Raw genomic sequence first — 19,042 nt, forward strand, 5'->3', positions numbered from 1 at the left:
CTGATCATTGGTCAGTTGAAATTAAACTCCCTCGGTTGAAAGACACACAGAGAATCTGGTGGCGATATGACCAGTGTCGTTGGTGTTGTAAATAGGGGTCAATCGGTCGGTCGGTCTGGTCCGGCTTGATCGGGCTGAATCAGCTTCGGTCTTAATTGGGCTAAATCGAAGGCTGCCCGATAAGGTGCTGATCGGTTTCAGTTAGGTTTGATGTCGGGTTCGTATCAGATTGTCTTAATAGGCTCTTGTCAGTTGCCTTTCGGATTGTTTCGGTTCAGTTTCAATTGTTTTGTTTATGGTCGGTTTATTTTGATCAATTCGATTGGTTTGGATTTCCATCGGCTTCACACAAAAAACTTAGACCAAAATCAAGTAATAATTCAATTTTATCTCGATTTTGCCTTGACCCTTTTAATCAATTTGACAGCTCAGACTGAAATTTCACACCCTTTGTTCCCCTCTTTCCACTAACACCTTTTACCCCTTCCAAACGGGTTGAAATCGTCTGCAATTCTGATCTCGTACAATTCCGTGCAATACCACCTTCAGGCGGTGACACGTGTATTGATACCAATACAATGGTCCAGATCTGGTACAACTAATAAAACATTAAATCAGTGAAGAGGCATTTAAATCAGATCTGGACCATTGCATTGGTATCAATACACGTGTCACCCCCTGAAGGTGGTATTTCACGGAATTGTACGAGATCGGAATTGCAGACGATTTTTTTCCCTTCCAAATAGGTTAAACATTCCCTATTCCCCCGTTCCCACCCCCCAACCCCCCACGCCGTCAAAAAAAAAAAAATGCCCTATTCGGATGAAGGGGTTTTGATGGAGTGGGATTGTTATAAGTCTTTTTCCACCCTCAATGGAGTTTGAGGACATCTGTTTGTCAGGGTGGAATTGGAGAAAACATCACCTTTACCCTGTCAGCCCATGTGGCCCATGATTTCTCCCACCCCAGCCTCTCATAAAGTCTTGCCGAATCGATGGGACTTTGCCAAATTTACAAAGGAAGCATGTAACGGCTCTATAGAGTTTGAAGTGCACCATCCTCCTCTCAACATGGCTGCCCCTGTTTCTTTGGGTATTGCATAGTATCGTTGCAACCCTGTCGAGGATTGCACTTACCAAGTCCAGCATAAGTCCCACCACTACCGCACAATCTGCACACCACGTCAACCCTACTCCATCACTGAAGTCACCACTACACCATCCCCAAACCCACCATTGCACCATCGTGCCCTGCTCATGCAACCATCTTCACCATAGAAGCAAAGGAAGAAGAAGAAGAAATAGAATGAAATGACATTTATGATATAACAGAGAGCTTTAAGCGCATGAGCCTCTGTACAAGAGGACTCCTCTAAATGTGGTAAAGATCCAAACTCATTTCCTCTTCCACCTGATTTTACAATTTTATGTCCAGGAGTTCAATAATCTCAAAGATAGTTGTTCTTCACCTCCCTTTCTTTGACCCATTAGCCTAAAAAATAAGCATTGCTCTCACTTACAAGTCACTGGCCATCACTGGAGATCCCTAGGATAGAAATTGCCCATCGTTTTTTATGTTCTTCACTCCGACTTGATTAAAAAAAGATGATTAGGTGAATTAAGAAATTCATTCATTGTGGTTGTGATTGGAGTTCCCACTGCTCGAATCGATGTGATTACAGCACTGTCAATCTCCCTTGCCCCCTCTCTCTCATCGTTCTTCCATAACTTCCGTCTTTCTCTCGATTCCTATCAAATCCATCCAAACGAGTCAAGTATAGGGATAAACAGTTGTTATCCTGTTTCTCGCCCCACTGGTACATGGCCCACATGTCACATGTTCGGGACTCCCACCCCCTACTCCACTCTAAACAAACGGGGCCTTAACCATTTAAACTTTGAGTAAGGGAGGAGAGTATTATTCACAACAAAAGGATTTAACAACTCAAAAAACTCTATTGTTTCATCCAAGCATTTGTTCTACAACCCTAGGCCCAATCTTTGTGGTATGGGCTGGCCCCCGATGAGCCCATGGGCTCGCTGCACATCACCAGTTGTGGTATGCCACGTCGGTTTTTGGAATTTGACCCCATACGGCCTTTTGGCGTGTGGCACGCTAGAACTGGACGAGACAGGAGTACGAGACCGCAGAATGAGCATTCAGACTATGGGACCAGTTGATCCAATCTCCTTCCCGTTGCATCGCGAATCTATTAGTTACTGCATCGAGCCATCAACCATCTGGCATTAAAAAAAAGTTCCTGCAGAGGGGAGAGGCGAGAGTCGGAGATGACGATGTGAGCGCCGATGTAGGCGTATGGAGATACGTCATACTAGGATAACAGGTATGCTCAGGACACTAGGCCGTTTGTGTTGTTTTATGGTTGTCCTTGTTGGCAACTCGGCCACGTGACGGTGATGACGTGGCGGTGATGACGTGGCCAGTTTGGGTGACGTGGATGAAAATGATGACATGGAAGTGTCCAGTGTCACCGATGAGATAACAGAGCAGCTTGGTATGCATGGAGTGGTTTAATACATCATTAATAGGTGGTGCGGGTTTCTGGGTCAAAACTGGCAAAATTGGCCTATTTACGATCGAGGGCATTTTCGGTAATGAAAATGGCATTTTTGGAAGATCGATTCTTCATGAAAAAGATAGATTGTAATTTTCCTAGTCCAGTGCATTTGATTTCGTCACATTCCGATACCGTATGAAGAAGTTATGACATTTATGGCAGTCGAGGGCAGTTTCGGCATTGAAGATGATTTTTTTAAAGGAAGTGTTCTACATGTAACAATACGAAAAAAATACAATCTTTCCAACGGTTCTGATTTCATCGCATTCCGATTGCGTATGAGAAAGATACGTCATTGGAAAGGTGTAGGGGCATTTTGGTCTTTTTACATGGATGATTCAGATGATTGAGTCTTCTGAAAAGTCGTAGAGCATTCAGTTACGATTCCAACGCACTTCGTTTCATCTCGATCGAATATCGTACGAAAAAGTTATAAGCGTTTCCGTAAAGTCGGTTCGAAAATCCAAACCGAAAATCCATCAGTTGCTCTCGGTGTTGGGCGGATTTTTCGGATTTTATTTTTGAAATTCGAAGGGCTTTTGTGTAATTTAAAGATTTTGAAGGTCTGAGTTGCAAGGGGTCTTTAAGCACTGAAACATATGGAGGCAGGGGCTTGATTGTAATAAAGAGGAGTAAAGGGAAGTGAAATGGACGGCCAAGATTCGACCACGTAGGCTTGATGCCCATCCAAAGGCTGCTGAGATTTTGGTGTGATATGGACGAGATAGATGCTTGCGCGTGGGATTTGATTGGTTAGATGCATAATTCTTCATGCACTGGCGCTACACTATATCAAGGTATGTTATTGTGTTTCGCGCGTGTATAGAAAGTATAAAAAGGATTCCGATCTTAATGATCTCATGAAATCTGATTAAAGCCATCATGGAAGATTCGGATCCAACGGTCAATATGCATTTTCACTTTTGTGAGTGGGAGACAAGCTCCCTTAAAATCCGGAAAAGCAACCAATCATAGATCGACAACACTTCTGACGATGTCAGCGCCTACGTCATGATGACGTCATCGAGATTCAAATATAACGGTTTGGATCTGTTGTCCGTTGGTTTAATCGGACGGCTTGGATTATAAGATCTCTTATATGAGATCTACGGTCAGATCTCGCCCCTGTTGCGCGCGCCGCCGGTGTAGCCTACGCCACCCGTACGAAGATTCCATTTCGGGCTATTTCATTGCTCCAACTTCAAAAGGTCATAACTCTCTCATTTTAACTCCGATTTGGGTGATTCAAGTTGGAGATTCTTCATCTCTCCGAGCTCTACACATCAGAGGGAAGAAATCAGGCAGAGGGGTTGCTGAGGTAGTCGGAAAAACGAGTTGAAGCTCGTGGAAGGCTAAATGTTTGAATGAAACACTTCCATCCTCTTGCACTTCATCCATAGCCACCATTAGAGGCTTAGGAAGCTGCTGGAAACCAAGGTAGCAAGTTCTATTGGTTGTTGCCAAGAGAAAAGAAAAGAAAATAGAAGAGAAGAGAAGAGAAGAAGAGGGAAATAGAGAAGAAGTTTTTTTTTCCTCTCTTTGTGTGTGTGTGAATGTGAATATGAATGCCATTGTTACTCCATGAAAGTAAAGACAAGGAGAAAAGAAAGAAGAAGAAGAAGAACCTAGAATTTGGTTCTTGTGAGTTGCTTCAAGAAACCCAAGTGCCAACCGGGGTTGAAGCATTGGCGGCACCGAGACAACGTGATTGTGGTCCGCATCAAGTGGAGATCGACATTATTGCATCTCCGACGGTTACTCCTTGCCAAGGTAACCTCACTTTTGCCAAATTTCCATTATTATAAATCATTGTAGGCAAGATGTTTGATAAAATGCCTAAGTGATAGTTGTAGTCTATTTGGGGGAAATTTGCATGTATGAGTGCTTCACTATAGGGCATTGTTATAAGCCCAACTTTATTTTATTGGTGTTCAGTGGGTGCTGGACACAGGGGCTATGTGTTCCATGTTAGGTACAACTACCTAAACCTATTTGCCGTGGGTGCGGCCTCTCAGATCATTCTGAGAAAACTAGGGTGAAGACCTAGCCATTGTATGTCATTGGTGGAAACTGGGAATGTGTTCCCTTGGCTGTGGGTGCAGTCATAATTAGTATTGAGTAAATACTGAGCCCGACAGTGGGCATTACTCCGTGCATGTAGGCAACTGGCCGAAGCACGTATTTCTTGTGTTGTGGATGTGTATGCCCGTATTTGTATTGTGGATTGGAGTGCTTGGCTGCAGAATGGGTGTGTACATCTGGTAGATCTGACCACTTGGTGGTGCAGTGTGGATGTGCATACGACTGTGTATGTATGTGACAGTGATTACCGTGTGAGGTTTATGAGACAGCTCTGGGCAGCAATACAGGTTATGTGAGTAAGTTTCATGCAACAGTAAGAATGATCAGTAGTATACATAGCAGCTCTGGGCAGCATCAATAGACTGTGCTATTGAAGTGCAAATAGTGATTACCACATCAGGGGTACAGTTGGAAAGTGAAAATATATTTGGCACACTGATTCACCCCCCCCTCTCAGTGTCAATCGGGACCCAACAATTGGTATCAAAGCAAGGGCTCTAGAGACAGCTTAAACAGCTCAGAGTGATCCGGTTGGTTGAAGATGGCATCAGGTGTTTGGTTCAGTAAGTCTACTTCTGAAGCTTCTATTTTTAATGGATCAGATTTTATCTTTTGGAGGAAATTGATGAAGTCACATATAGGTTCATTGGGGTATGATCTATGGAGTGCAGTGGTTAATGGGAGTGTAGACTCTACTATTGACTCTAAGGTTAGAGAGATCATTTTGGATGGATTAACAGACAGTGTGAGTGTCAAAGTCAGTTCATGCATATCAGCTAAGGCGATGTGGGAGAGATTACATAACCTATATGGAGGTGAGCCAGCTATATCAGAGTCCACATTAAATGTTGAAAGCAGATGTTCAAATGAGTGCTACACTAGTGGATTTGAGTGTGTTGAGGCACATATTACTACAACTCAAGATGAAATCAATATTGATTTGAGAACACATCTGAAGGAGTGCAACTTCATTATTGCTGCATTAGAAACACAGGTCATCAATAGAGATGAGAGATGTAGAATCCTTGAAGAGGCAGCCAATGTGTTGAGAGCACAATTGTTAGAGCTTGATGCTTCTTGTATCTCACAGATGATGAAGTCCAGAAATGACCCTCAGGTTATAAAATCTCTTGAAGATCAACTGAGAAAGCAAAGTGAGGTGTGTACCAGGCTTGAATCAGAGAACTTAGCCTTGAGAGAGAAAATAGATGTGCAATCTCGAGTGATTAAAAGAGGTAGTGAAATTTCAAATGATTTTAAGAAGTTAAACAATGAATTAGAAGTAGAGATCATTTCACTACAAACACAGTTGACTGAGTTGCAGAGGAGACATTCAGCCACTCCACTTGTGGTTACAGAGATGGATAGACATCTAACTCAGTCTGCAGAATGCCAGAGACTACCCATCATCAGCTCTAGTTCTATAACAGAGCAGGGTGAGTCATCAGGGAAAGCTATAGAGACAGTTGAGATCAGACCACAGAGACAGACTAAAGGAAAAACACAGAAGAGAGCTCAGAGGAGACAAAGGAAGAGAGAGGAGAGACACAATAGTGAGATGAGATCTCCTACACATCAGGCACAATGTGGAGGTAGTCCACAAGATACAAAGAGTAGAGGTAAAGGCGAACAAACAGTCCAAATAGGGAACATAATCAGAGTTGGTGGTTATGACAGAGCTTACCAGCAGAGACAAGTTGAGTATGGCAGGTTCAACAAGTTCAATTATCAGAGACCTATGCAGATGATTCCCAGGCAGAGTCAGATGGCTCCCACCAATAGAAATAATGCTTCACCTAGTTTGCATAGACAGTTACCAATGATGCAGTCATATTTTCATGGGTATTGTCACAGGTGCAGTGAGTATGGACATAGGAGAGCAGAGTGTATATCTAGACTATACTCTAGCTATGAAGGGAGGATTCCTATAGCACCACTGGGTAGACAACTAGTAGAATGTCTTAGATGCCACCATCATGGACATTGGGCCAAGCATTGCAAGGCAGTGCTCTCCCCTCAGCTTGTACAAGAGGAGAGAGACTATCAGATCTCTAGAACTAGAAAGTTAAGAAGTGGTTGTAGAAGGCAAGTCAATGAAAGACATTCTAAGAAGCATCAGTCACAATCTAGTGGTGAGTCTCAGGTGGTTTTGTATAGTGTATGGAAAGTGAAGGATATACAAAAGGCTGAGACAACAGTAAACAGAATCTGGAAAACAAAAGGAGATGTCAGTTCTACAGTTGTGCAGGAAAGATTCAGAAAAGGGAAGACCATCAGTTGAAAAGGTAAAAGAGAGGTCTACAATTGGGTTGATTGGACAGAGGCAGAGACTGAAGAAGACAGTAAGTGAGCAGAAAGAAAAACAGAGTAGTAGGAAAGCTTCTGGTGAGAAGCAAATGCATAGGACCAAGGCAAGTGGTCAGTTAGTTTGGAGAGAGAAGCACATAGAGGTGTGTGCAGTCACAGTCACCACCCTCCCACCACCTAGACAAGGTATAGGAGTGGGCACACCTCCCAGGCACTAGGTGTACTCTGGTGCACAAGAATGGGGGAGCTCACTAGATGGATATTAGTGCCCCCAGCAGGACTTAGATTATGACAGTAAAGTTCCTGCAATAGTGCTTGGATTAGAGACATCAGTTGAAACTTAGTGTAGTCCTCTTGAGTATTTGCATCTTAATGGAGCAATCACCAGATGAGCAGTTCAGTGTCAGTCAGAGGGCAGAATAGTTGAGGATGTCAGTGATGGTCAGAGGTATGCAGTTGTGAGTATGACAGCCAATAATTCGCTTTTGTATGCATCAGTATGGGTCAGAGATTCAGTTGGTATCAATCTCAGTGGTAGTTGTCAGAGTGCAATTTTGTGTGATCATGGTGATTGTTTGACTTTGACAGAGTTAAATATTTCAGCACTAGTGACAGAGAGAATGATATGTTGACTGGATGAAGAGATTTATGACAGGAATCTCAAGAAGCTGGTGAGTTGAGCAGTTGCGTACTGTAATTTGTAGTTCATGATGTATATCCAGTCGAGGCAACACTAATCTGATGAGCAGTGTTGAAGCAGATATGAGGTCAGTTGAGTAATTGAGATTTCAACTCATAGGATAGGGAAGATGCGTATGGGCACTCCTATGTAGTTTGAACTCTCACATCTGTAGGATTGGAAAGATGCATATGGGCATTCCTATAGATGCTTGTATCCCACACTGGGAGAGATTACTTTAGAGAGAGATATTATAGTTCTTTGATATTGAAGTCAAAGAGGGAGAGTGCTCAAGTGGAAGGCATTGATTTTGAGAAAACTTTTGCTCCAGTGGCAAGACTTGAGGCTATCAGAATGTTCTTGGTTTTGTCAGTGTACAAGGGGTTCAAGGTCTATCATATGGATGTCAAATCAGCTTTTCTAAATGGAAACTTGGAAGAGGAGGTTTACATAGAGTAGCCTGATGGGTTTTAACTGAGTGAGGACCCCACTCTTGTGTGCAGATTGAAGAAGGCATTGTATGGTTTGAAACAAGCTCCAAGGGCATGGTACTCCAGATTGGACTCTTATTTGTGCAAGTTGGGTTTCAAGAAAGGCTTAGTGGACAGTAATCTCTATATCAGAACTGAAGAAAGCAGTCAGCTTGTGGTGGTTGTGTATATAGATGATATCATCTTTGGGGGTCACAAAGATGAGTTGTGCAAAGATTTTGCAATGAGGATGCAAGATGAGTTTGAGATGTCCATGTTGGGTGAATTATCATTCTTCTTGGGTTTGCAGATCAGTCAAAAGAAAGAAGGTATCTTCATATCTCAGTCCAAATATGTGAGGGAGATGTTAAAGAGATTCACCATGGAGGATTGCAAGCCAGTTAGTACACCTATGATGACTGGGTGTAAGTTGAGCAAGGAAGATGACTCTCTATCAGTTGACCACACCTCGTATAGGTCAATGATTGGTAGCCTATTATATCTGACAGCTAGTAGGCCTGACATCTTACAAGCTGTGTGCATGGTAGCCAGATTTCAAGCAGGACCAAAAGAGACACATGTGGCAGCAGTGAAGAGAATTTTCAGATATCTGAAAGGGACTAGTGAGTTTGGGTTATGGTATCTGAAAGTCAAGAGCTTTAGTTTGTCAGCTTTTTCAGATGCAGATTGGGCCAGATGTGTAAATGACAGGAAGAGCACCAGTGGTGGTGCATTCTATTTGGGGAGCAGCTTGGTGGCATGGCATAGTAAGAAGCAAGAGTCAGTCTCTCTTTCAACTGCAGAGGCAGAATACATTGCAGCTACATCTTGTTGTACACAAGTGTTGTGGATGAAGCAAATGTTGAAGGATTTGAGTGTGGAGGTTGAGCAGGCAGTGCCACTATATTGTGACAATACTAGTGCTATCAATATCTCCAAGAACCCGGTGATGCATTCTAGAACGAAGCACATTGCTATCCGGTATCATTTCTTAAGAGACAAGGTGATGGAAGGTGAAGTAAGGATGGAGTTTGTTCCCACAGCAGAGCAGGTGGCTGATATCTTCACTAAACCGCTTCCCAAAGATCAGTTTGAGTTCCTCAGACAGAAGCTGGGAGTGGTGGTTCTTCCAAAGCACCAGTAGCATTGGGAGAGGGGGAGCAAGTTGCTTGATGTTGCTACCCCCATATTGGACTCAGGGGGAGTCCATTGGTTCCACCCTTTGTACTTGTTGTCAAAGGGGGAGAGAGTTACTCATCGGAGCTTCAGAGTGTATTAGTGATGAGGTGGTTGCCAACAACTCCAAAGGGGGAGATTGTTGTTTTATGGTTGTCCTTGTTGGCAACTCGGCCACGTGACGGTGATGACGTGGCGGTGATGACGTGGCGGTGATGACGTGGTCAGTTTGGGTGACGTGGATGAAAATGATGACATGGAAGTGTCCAGTGTCACCGATGAGATAACAGAGCAGCTTGGTATGCATGGAGTGGTTTAATACATCATTAATAGGTGGTGCGGGTTTCTGGGTCAAAACTGGCAAAATTGGCCTATTTACGATCGAGGGCATTTTCGGTAATGAAAATGGCATTTTTGGAAGATCGATTCTTCATGAAAAAGATAGATTGTAATTTTCCTAGTCCAGTGCATTTGATTTCGTCACATTCCGATACCGTATGAAGAAGTTATGACATTTATGGCAGTCGAGGGCAGTTTCGGCATTGAAGATGATTTTTTTAAAGGAAGTGTTCTACATGTAACAATACGAAAAAAATACAATCTTTCCAACGGTTCTGATTTCATCGCATTCCGATTGCGTATGAGAAAGATACGTCATTGGAAAGGTGTAGGGGCATTTTGGTCTTTTTACATGGATGATTCAGATGATTGAGTCTTCTGAAAAGTCGTAGAGCATCCAGTTACGATTCCAACGCACTTCGTTTCATCTCGATCGAATATCGTATGAAAAAGTTATAAGCGTTTCCGTAAAGTCGATTCGAAAATCCATCAGTTGCTCTCGGTGTTGGGTGGATTTTTCGGATTTTATTTTTGAAATTCGAAGGGCTTTTGTGTAATTTAAATATTTTGAAGGTCTGAGTTGCAAGGGGTCTTTAAGCACTGAAACATATGGAGGCAGGGGCTTGATTGTAATAAAGAGGAGTAAAGGGAAGTGAAATGGACGGCCAAGATTCGACCACGTAGGCTTGATGCCCATCCAAAGGCTGCTGAGATTTTGGTGTGATATGGACGAGATAGATGCTTGCGCGTGGGATTTGATTGGTTAGATGCATAATTCTTGATGCACTGGCGCTACACTATATCAAGGTATGTTATTGTGTTTCGCGCGTGTATAGAAAGTATAAAAAGGATTCCGATCTTAATGATCTCATGAAATCTGATTAAAGCCATCATGGAAGATTCGGATCCAACGGTCAATATGCATTTTCACTTTTGTGAGTGGGAGACAAGCTCCCTTAAAATCCGGAAAAGCAACCAATCATAGATCGACAACACTTCTGACGATGTCAGCGCCTACGTCATGATGACGACATCGAGATTCAAATCTAACGGTTTGGATCTGTTGTCCGTTGGTTTAATCGGACGGCTTGGATTATAAGATCTCTTATATGAGATCTACGGTCAGATCTCGCCCCTGTTGCGCGCGCCGCCGGTGTAGCCTACGCCACCCGTACGAAGATTCCATTTCGGGCTATTTCATTGCTCCAACTTCAAAAGGTCATAACTCTCTCATTTTAACTCCGATTTGGGTGATTCAAGTTGGAGATTCTTCATCTCTCCGAGCTCTACACATCAGAGGGAAGAAATCAGGCAGAGGGGTTGCTGAGGTAGTCGGAAAAACGAGTTGAAGCTCGTGGAAGGCTAAATGTTTGAATGAAACACTTCCATCCTCTTGCACTTCATCCATAGCCACCATTAGAGGCTTAGGAAGCTGCTGGAAACCAAGGTAGCAAGTTCTATTGGTTGTTGCCAAGAGAAAAGAAAAGAAAATAGAAGAGAAGAGAAGAGAAGAAGAGGGAAATAGAGAAGAAGTCTTTTCCTCTCTTTGTGTGTGTGTGAATGTGAATGTGAATGCCATTGTTACTCCATGAAAGTAAAGACAAGGAGAAAAGAAAGAAGAAGAAGAACCTAGAATTTGGTTCTTGTGAGTTGCTTCAAGAAACCCAAGTGCCAACCGGGGTTGAAGCATTGGCGGCACCGAGACAACGTGATTGTGGTCCGCATCAAGTGGAGATCGACATTATTGCATCTCCGACGGTTACTCCTTGCCAAGGTAACCTCACTTTTGCCAAATTTCCATTATTATAAATCATTGTAGGCAAGATGTTTGATAAAATGCCTAAGTGATAGTTGTAGTCTATTTGGGGGAAATTTGCATGTATGAGTGCTTCACTATAGGGCATTGTTATAAGCCCAACCTTATTTTATTGGTGTTCAGTGGGTGCTGGACACAGGGGTTATGTGTTCCTTGGTAGGTACAACTACCTAAACCTATTTGCCGTGGGTGCGGCCTCTCAGATCATTCTGAGAAAACTAGGGTGAAGACCTAGCCATTGTATGTCATTGGTGGAAACTGGGAATGTGTTCCCTTGGCTGTGGGTGCAGTCATAATTAGTATTGAGTAAATACTGAGCCCGACAGTGGGCATTACTCCGTGCATGTAGGCAACTGGCCGAAGCACGTATTTCTTGTGTTGTGGATGTGTATGCCCGTATTTGTATTGTGGATTGGAGTGCTTGGCTGCAGAATGGGTGTGTACATCTGGTAGATCTGACCACTTGGTGGTGCAGTGTGGATGTGCATACGACTGTGTATGTATGTGACAGTGATTACCGTGTGAGGTTTATGAGACAGCTCTGGGCAGCAATACAGGTTATGTGAGTAAGTTTCATGCAACAGTAAGAATGATCAGTAGTATACATAGCAGCTCTGGGCAGCATCAATAGACTGTGCTATTGAAGTGCAAATAGTGATTACCACATCAGGGGTACAGTTGGAAAGTGAAAATATATTTGGCACACTGATTCACCCCCCCCTCTCAGTGTCAATCGGGACCCAACAGTTTGATGGTACCAGAAATACTCATCCTTAGCACCGTTGTTACATATGTACGTTCGTTGAGATCAGCGGGTTATAGTCATCGGCTGCAGCAACGCAGGTGTGCTTATTCATAACCCATCGTCTCCTCTTCCTCTGTAACTCAACTATCTGAGCTTCCCATAGTAATCAACTATTCTGTTTTAGATTTTTGTTCTTTGGGTTCATTTTACTGGCATTACTAGATGTCTGTGCAATAAGCATAACGACACCCCCAATAACCCTTAATTTCGTCCTGGCTTCCTTTTAGTGTTTTTCTTGCATTGTTCCCTTCATAGTTTATAATATCATGAACTGCCCATCCAAACTTCAAGTTGCACCTGAGTTGTATATTGATACGCTCAAATTAGCTGCCCAGTAAGGTGTGGACACATGGCACCCAACTATGAGGATATTCACAGATATCCAGAATGCCATATATAATCACAGCTTTAGATATTTGGAGAGGGAGGAGACTTGAGCCCTCTTCAGGTGGTAGAGACATACTAGGACTCTAACTACTTGAGAGGGATAAAATACCCGAAAAAGGGATATTCCCCACGGAGGTAGGAAGAGGTGAAGGATGGACTCCTCCAAAATCGCCCTAAGTTCATAGAGGAGAAAGACGTATCCTAGTAGGACTCAAAAAAAGAGGCAATCATATAAGAAGGAACCGAGAAGACAGAGCAAGGTGAGTGGATACGTTCACACCATTATTCTTCTAAAAAATTGTTGCGTGAGTCTCTAACTTGGGCGTCGGAGGACTAATCTAGGAGCCACCTCTGGGCCTTTGCCTTCTATGCTTGTGTAGGATCAATGCTCAACCTTCCACAAATACTAGAATCAAATTCTAAATATAAATCTCCCACAGCTTTCGCCGTGGTTTCAGCTCCAATGCCCATTTGCAATCGCACCTCATTTTTTCTAATTTTCTTGTTTCTTTAAACCCCTGCAACACATTGCAAACATGAATAATGGAACCAATATCCACCAACCATGAATTGGTGGGTTTAATAGTAAGGACTGACTCGTAAAAAACATTAACATCAAATGTACCTTCTTTAAGAGCGTCCTCTTTCTTCTCATCCGGCTTCTTGTTTTTTATTTTAGCTAGGTATACACGACAGTTCCTCTTCCAGTTGCCTTTCTTATGACACTCAAAGCAAGTATCATCAGTCTAGTTTCCGTTCTTCTTAATTCCTCCTTTGTACTTGGAATTGTAATTCTTCTTACCCTTTTTGCCTTTCTTCCATTTCTTTTTAAAAGAGGCCTTTGCCTCAGTGGTGTTCACCTCTTCTTGATCACACATGTCTTCTCTGCCTCCACAAGTGCATTTGCCAATTTAGTAAGTGACAAAGCTTGTTGACTCAGTTTGTAAGACATAACAAATTGATTATAGCAAGGAGGTAGAGAGCGTAGTACTATGCTAGTCTGGTATAAGAGGTTGAACCGTGTCCCTAAAGCATCAAGCCTATCAAACAGATTTGATAGTTTCATAACATGATCCATGCTTTAGGCTGTGGATCCCATCCACTAAGTCATGGTGTGAGTAAATAAACTGCTTGTTGAACATTTCACCAGGCTTGTCTATCTTAACACCAGTAGTCTGGACTTCCTTAACAGAATCCCTAATGGACTTATCAACTGAGTTCATAATGTATAGGGATGCCATTAAAATTAATGACCTGAAAATCATCATAATAATACACCTCATCCTCAGTGGAATGATTATCGGGAGTAGGAGGGGCAGCTTCATCAAGCATTTAATAGAGTGATTCTGCCTTAAGGAGTAATTTAATATTGTATTACCAATCCGTACAGTTTAGACCAGTCAATTTGGTCTTATTTACGAGTGAAAGTAGTATGGAGTTAATTGCAGCCATTGTTAATTATCTACAATGCACAATAATAGCATTACATGAATTAATTACCATTATTCTTACTGACAACTTGAGCAACAACATAATGGTAATGTTCACATTCAAGTCTCCCTCTTGATTTTAGAATGTGAATTAGAAACTCAAAATCAATTCATGAATAATTTTTTCTGTCAGTGTTAATTACCCATGACTTGATCTAGTGAATTAATCTGTCCGCCTCCAAGGCCTCCAATTTATTTGACCCATTGAATATCATGTCCATCACCTGTCGGCTGACATATGCTCAAGTCATGCACATACCCATTGCATCAGTTACAGCTAAGAAAAAAATGAGGGATGGCCCACTGTCGCAGTGCACCCCCACTATCCATCCTCTTAACCTATCAAAGAGAAAATGAGTGCAATACACTATGCGACATAAGCATGCCACTGTCCTGTCGGCATCTTAGCATACTCACATCTCATATTGTCTTACACTCACCTCAATGGGAGGTCATGGATATATCCACTAACTTTGATTAATCCATATCATATATGCTTTTACAATAGAGGGTAAAACAAACATACAAGGAAACAACCATGGATAGCAACATAAAAATATTAAAGTGATTAGGGGATGACTTAGTTAATTATTTAATTAACCCAATGTGCTTGTGAGCACGTCAACTATGCCAATGAAGTAGCCATTAGCTCCACGCTATCTTCTTTTTGCATCTATTTTCTCCATCTTCTTCTTTGATCATCATACGTTGATCACTATCAACACGTTCAAGGAAACCTAATATTCTTTAAAATTATATTGATAAACATAGGAAAAAACTATACATCTTTCTTTCATTAAACAGAAACCTCCAATGAGAAACCAACCCACCATCTTGGGTTGCTCATGGGAGTGGAGTACATGTTTTAAAAATATAGAGAAGAAGAGAGAAATGAAGAAGCATTACATCCATTTCCACAACACATTCATAAAAATACATCACATGTAATCATGCCACCCATCTATAATTTTGCCAATCATATAATCACCAGTTTCACATAATTAAATAAACACATACATAAACACTTTATTGGAACATGAAATATGGACGAACTATGTTAAAAAACATTAAACATGCAAACATTAATCTTCTATTAATACTTGTATATTAGCACAATCTATGTCAACCAATGACATAAAATATATTATTTTTCAAAACGCCTTTTGAAAAATAAACCATGGATCAAATCCATTATCTAGGTGTCCAAAAATATATAACAATTATATATTGACAATATGAATCATATTCATAAAATAAACAAATAAAAATAAAATAATAATTCGATCCCACAAGCGGGACCCACCACCATGCAAGACTAAAAAATCAACCCAATATGCAACCCAACCAGGTGAAGCGGCGGCCCGCGCATTGACACCTGCAAAAAGGGGCCATGACATATAGATGAGGGGCAATGGCACCCTAGTGAGGGGCGCTGGCATCCTCATGGGCGCACGCGCACACCCCACTAAATTTTTTTTTTTAACAGAAAATAAAAATTATGAAAAACAAAAACTTAAAAATCATAATTAAAAAATATGGGTTATAAACCCTATTTTCAACAAGGGTTCCAAAACCCAATTTTGAACAAAGTTTTCACATTCCAATCGATGCATCCACACACAAGCATTCTAATATGCTAAGTAATATCCATTCAACCATGATAAAACCATGATTTCAATGAATAGAAGAATGGACTTTGATACCAATTGTTGAAAACAAGACTTTTTCAGTCCAACCCGACATGCACAGCGGAATTTTATATCGATTCGGGTCGTTCTCCATATCATTAAAATCAAACAAGTATGATAATTAATTCGAAATAATGAGAACAATACTTACAAAGAGTCAGAAGCGAAGCTTCTCCTCTAGATAATGGTTCTTCCTCAGACCAACAATCTAAGTTTTGAATCCCAAGTGTGTAATCGGTGCAGTTTATGGAGCTTTTGAAACTCCACAAGTTTCAATTAACTATCTAATGGCCTTTCTCTTTCCTTCAATAGTGTAACTTCTAACTTACTTTCCTTCCTATGCAGAAATTTGAGTTCAACACCGGTGTGAAGAGAAGAGAAAAATAAAGATAGAGAAGTGAAGAGAGAGAGAGAGAGCGAAAAGAGGAGAAGGAGAATGGGATCCCAAAAGTTGGAATCCCATTTTACTCTCCTCCCTTTTATATAATGTGGGGCATTATATTATAATAAAGAAATTTAATTAAAAAACTTAAACTCTTTTAAGTTTCCTAAAACTTTAACTAGTTTGAGTTTTCTAAAACTTTAATTTCTTTATTATTATAGTAAAGAAACTCAATTAAGAAACCTAAACTCTTTTAAGTTTCCTAAAACTTTAATAGTTTAAGCTTCATAAAACTTCAACTAATTTATGTTTCTTAAAACTTTAATTTCTTTATTATTATAATAAAGAAATTCAATTAAGAAACTTAAACTCTTTTAAGTTTCCTAAAACTTTGATTCCCCTTTCAAATCTTCTTCTTTTCATAAACTTGGTTTATCCAATATGACTCAAATACTTGTTTGCTAAGAAAAGGAAGAAGCAGAATCTAAGAGGGGTAATGCAAATAATTAAATAACTCATTAACTGCACAACAATTATTTATCCATTATCAATTTAATTAATCGATATTAATTAAATATCCTCCATAACTAAATTATAGTCATACCCCCACAACTATTAACATCATCATTATGGAATATAGGGCATGCACATCAATATCACCATGACCCCATTCCATAGTACATGTCTGTATAGGAGCGTGAGCACAAGTAAATCGTATTTAATCATTTTTAATCACCATTAGAAATATGAAATTATTTCTTAAATGATACAGAGCTCTGATTCAATACGATTGTGCATAAACGCTCTTTCTCTTGATGTTTCCCTTTTCGGATAGTGAAAACCCTGTTGATTAGTTTTTCACTCATGTATATTTTTTCTCACACCCAATATACCGGCCTAGGTCTATTTGGACTTTGGTCATTGATACATCAAAGTGTCAATGTATATAGTAAATAAACTATCTTAGGTTAAAGGTAAGGTGACGTGTCAATTCCCATAAACACTTCTAGTGGTAACACATGAGGTAATATGACACAAAAAGATTCTTTGCGAACACACACACATATGTGTGCTCACATTAGTACACTGACATCTCTATGTATAGTAGTACAACATGTGACAACCATTTATGATAAGGATGCCCAACCAAAACCCTAGTTGTGACTTTCATTTATAAACCTATTAATGGATACATTGTTCATTTGTAATTTATGTAATAAACTAATAACACTTTATTAAACCGAACTGATTCAAATTACAAATGAACCGGGTTTGATGGACACGATATCCAACAGGGCCTATAGGCATGCAAACGTGAATACAGTTTCCTTAGACCCAGCGGGGCGTCCGATTGATACAAACACCTATGAGACTCCTGCTGTCCCCAACTGCTAGTTTTCCATTCCAAAATAAGGTGAGACTTAACCATTAGGGTCTTTGGAATGTCTCCAATCAGATTTATTATTTATTTTCCCCTTGGATGACCATGAGAGCTGATCAACCCAAGATCAGAAGCGATTGGCCGTGGTTCTTTTTTTTTTTTTCTTTGGTTCTTTAATTGATGAATTACATTTGAGGCATATGTTGATGTATTATATTCGGGGTACCTATTTCATGTTTCCAACATTGCCTATACCATCATCTTTAGAAATTTCTCACTAATGGGGAAATGGTTTGACCAATAGTAAGAACACATGAGTTTTTTTTTTTTTTAGTAGAAAGAAAACTTATAGAATGAGAAAAGGGTTCAATGCTCCATGCAACCAATTAGGAGTAGAGAACCAACACTTAGCAGAGTTATATGATAACCCAAATTTGACTACATTATGTGTAGCAAGGTTTGCAGAACACATGAGATTTGATTTAGTTTATTATCTTCATGTTGTTCCTTTATCATTTCTAGCTATAGATGGGTTGCAATGGCTGATTTTTTTTTTCGGGGGGGGGGGGAACACCAAATGATAATATTGGTCAATAAAATTGAAAAAATAGGGAAAATTACGCCCCCTCCCCTGTAGTTTGCCGAAATTACACTTGGATCTAAGGATTTGCACAAATTACATCCCCTCCTTTGATATTTCTAAAATTTCTACAATTAGGTCCAATCAATTACTCTCTGTTAAATTGAAACTGTTAATCGGTGACATCACCTAATATAATGACAACTAATGCCTAAAACATCATTTTTAACACATGAAATTACATATATACCCTTCCATTAAAAAAGCAAAGGACTGAAAGAGGGCTGAAGATCGTCTTCTTCAACCTGCTTCTTAACGGACTTTGGAATTTGTGCTCCTCTCTTCCTTGTTCTTTCCCATTGTCGGTTATTGTCTTGCACAGAAGAAAGAAATAGAGAGGGGGAGTTGAAACTTGAAAGGTAATGAGAAGCTTATTAATCCATCATTTTCTAGTACTATTTGTTTGCCAATATCATACAGTTTAGGTTATTCTTCAAAGCAACGGTAGCAGCTTTTCATGCACCTGAAGTTTCACTCACATACCTCAAAGGCTTCTCTAAAGCATACCTCAAATTCAAGACAAAAATCATGTGATCCCTCACGCTGTGTTCTGGCCTGCAATTTCCAATTAACAATAAGAGGGTGAGGAAAGGAGAAGCTTGGATGGAGGTCCTTGTCCATCAACCTGATTACGTTTTGCTCTGACGAAAATTGTAAGAACCCAACAATGAAGTTTGTTGGCAACTCGTTGTGGCTGCAATTAGATGTCGATCAACGACAGTTAGGGTTTTAAGATCTTTCGTCCTCCTAAAAGGCACACCCCCAACAATCTCCAATAGATCATCCTCTGTTTCTTTCTGAAGCGCTACCAATCACACCAAC

This window comes from Macadamia integrifolia, chromosome 10 (genome assembly GCF_013358625.1).
Source record: "Macadamia integrifolia cultivar HAES 741 chromosome 10, SCU_Mint_v3, whole genome shotgun sequence".
In the NCBI taxonomy this organism is placed as follows: Eukaryota; Viridiplantae; Streptophyta; class Magnoliopsida; order Proteales; family Proteaceae; genus Macadamia; species Macadamia integrifolia.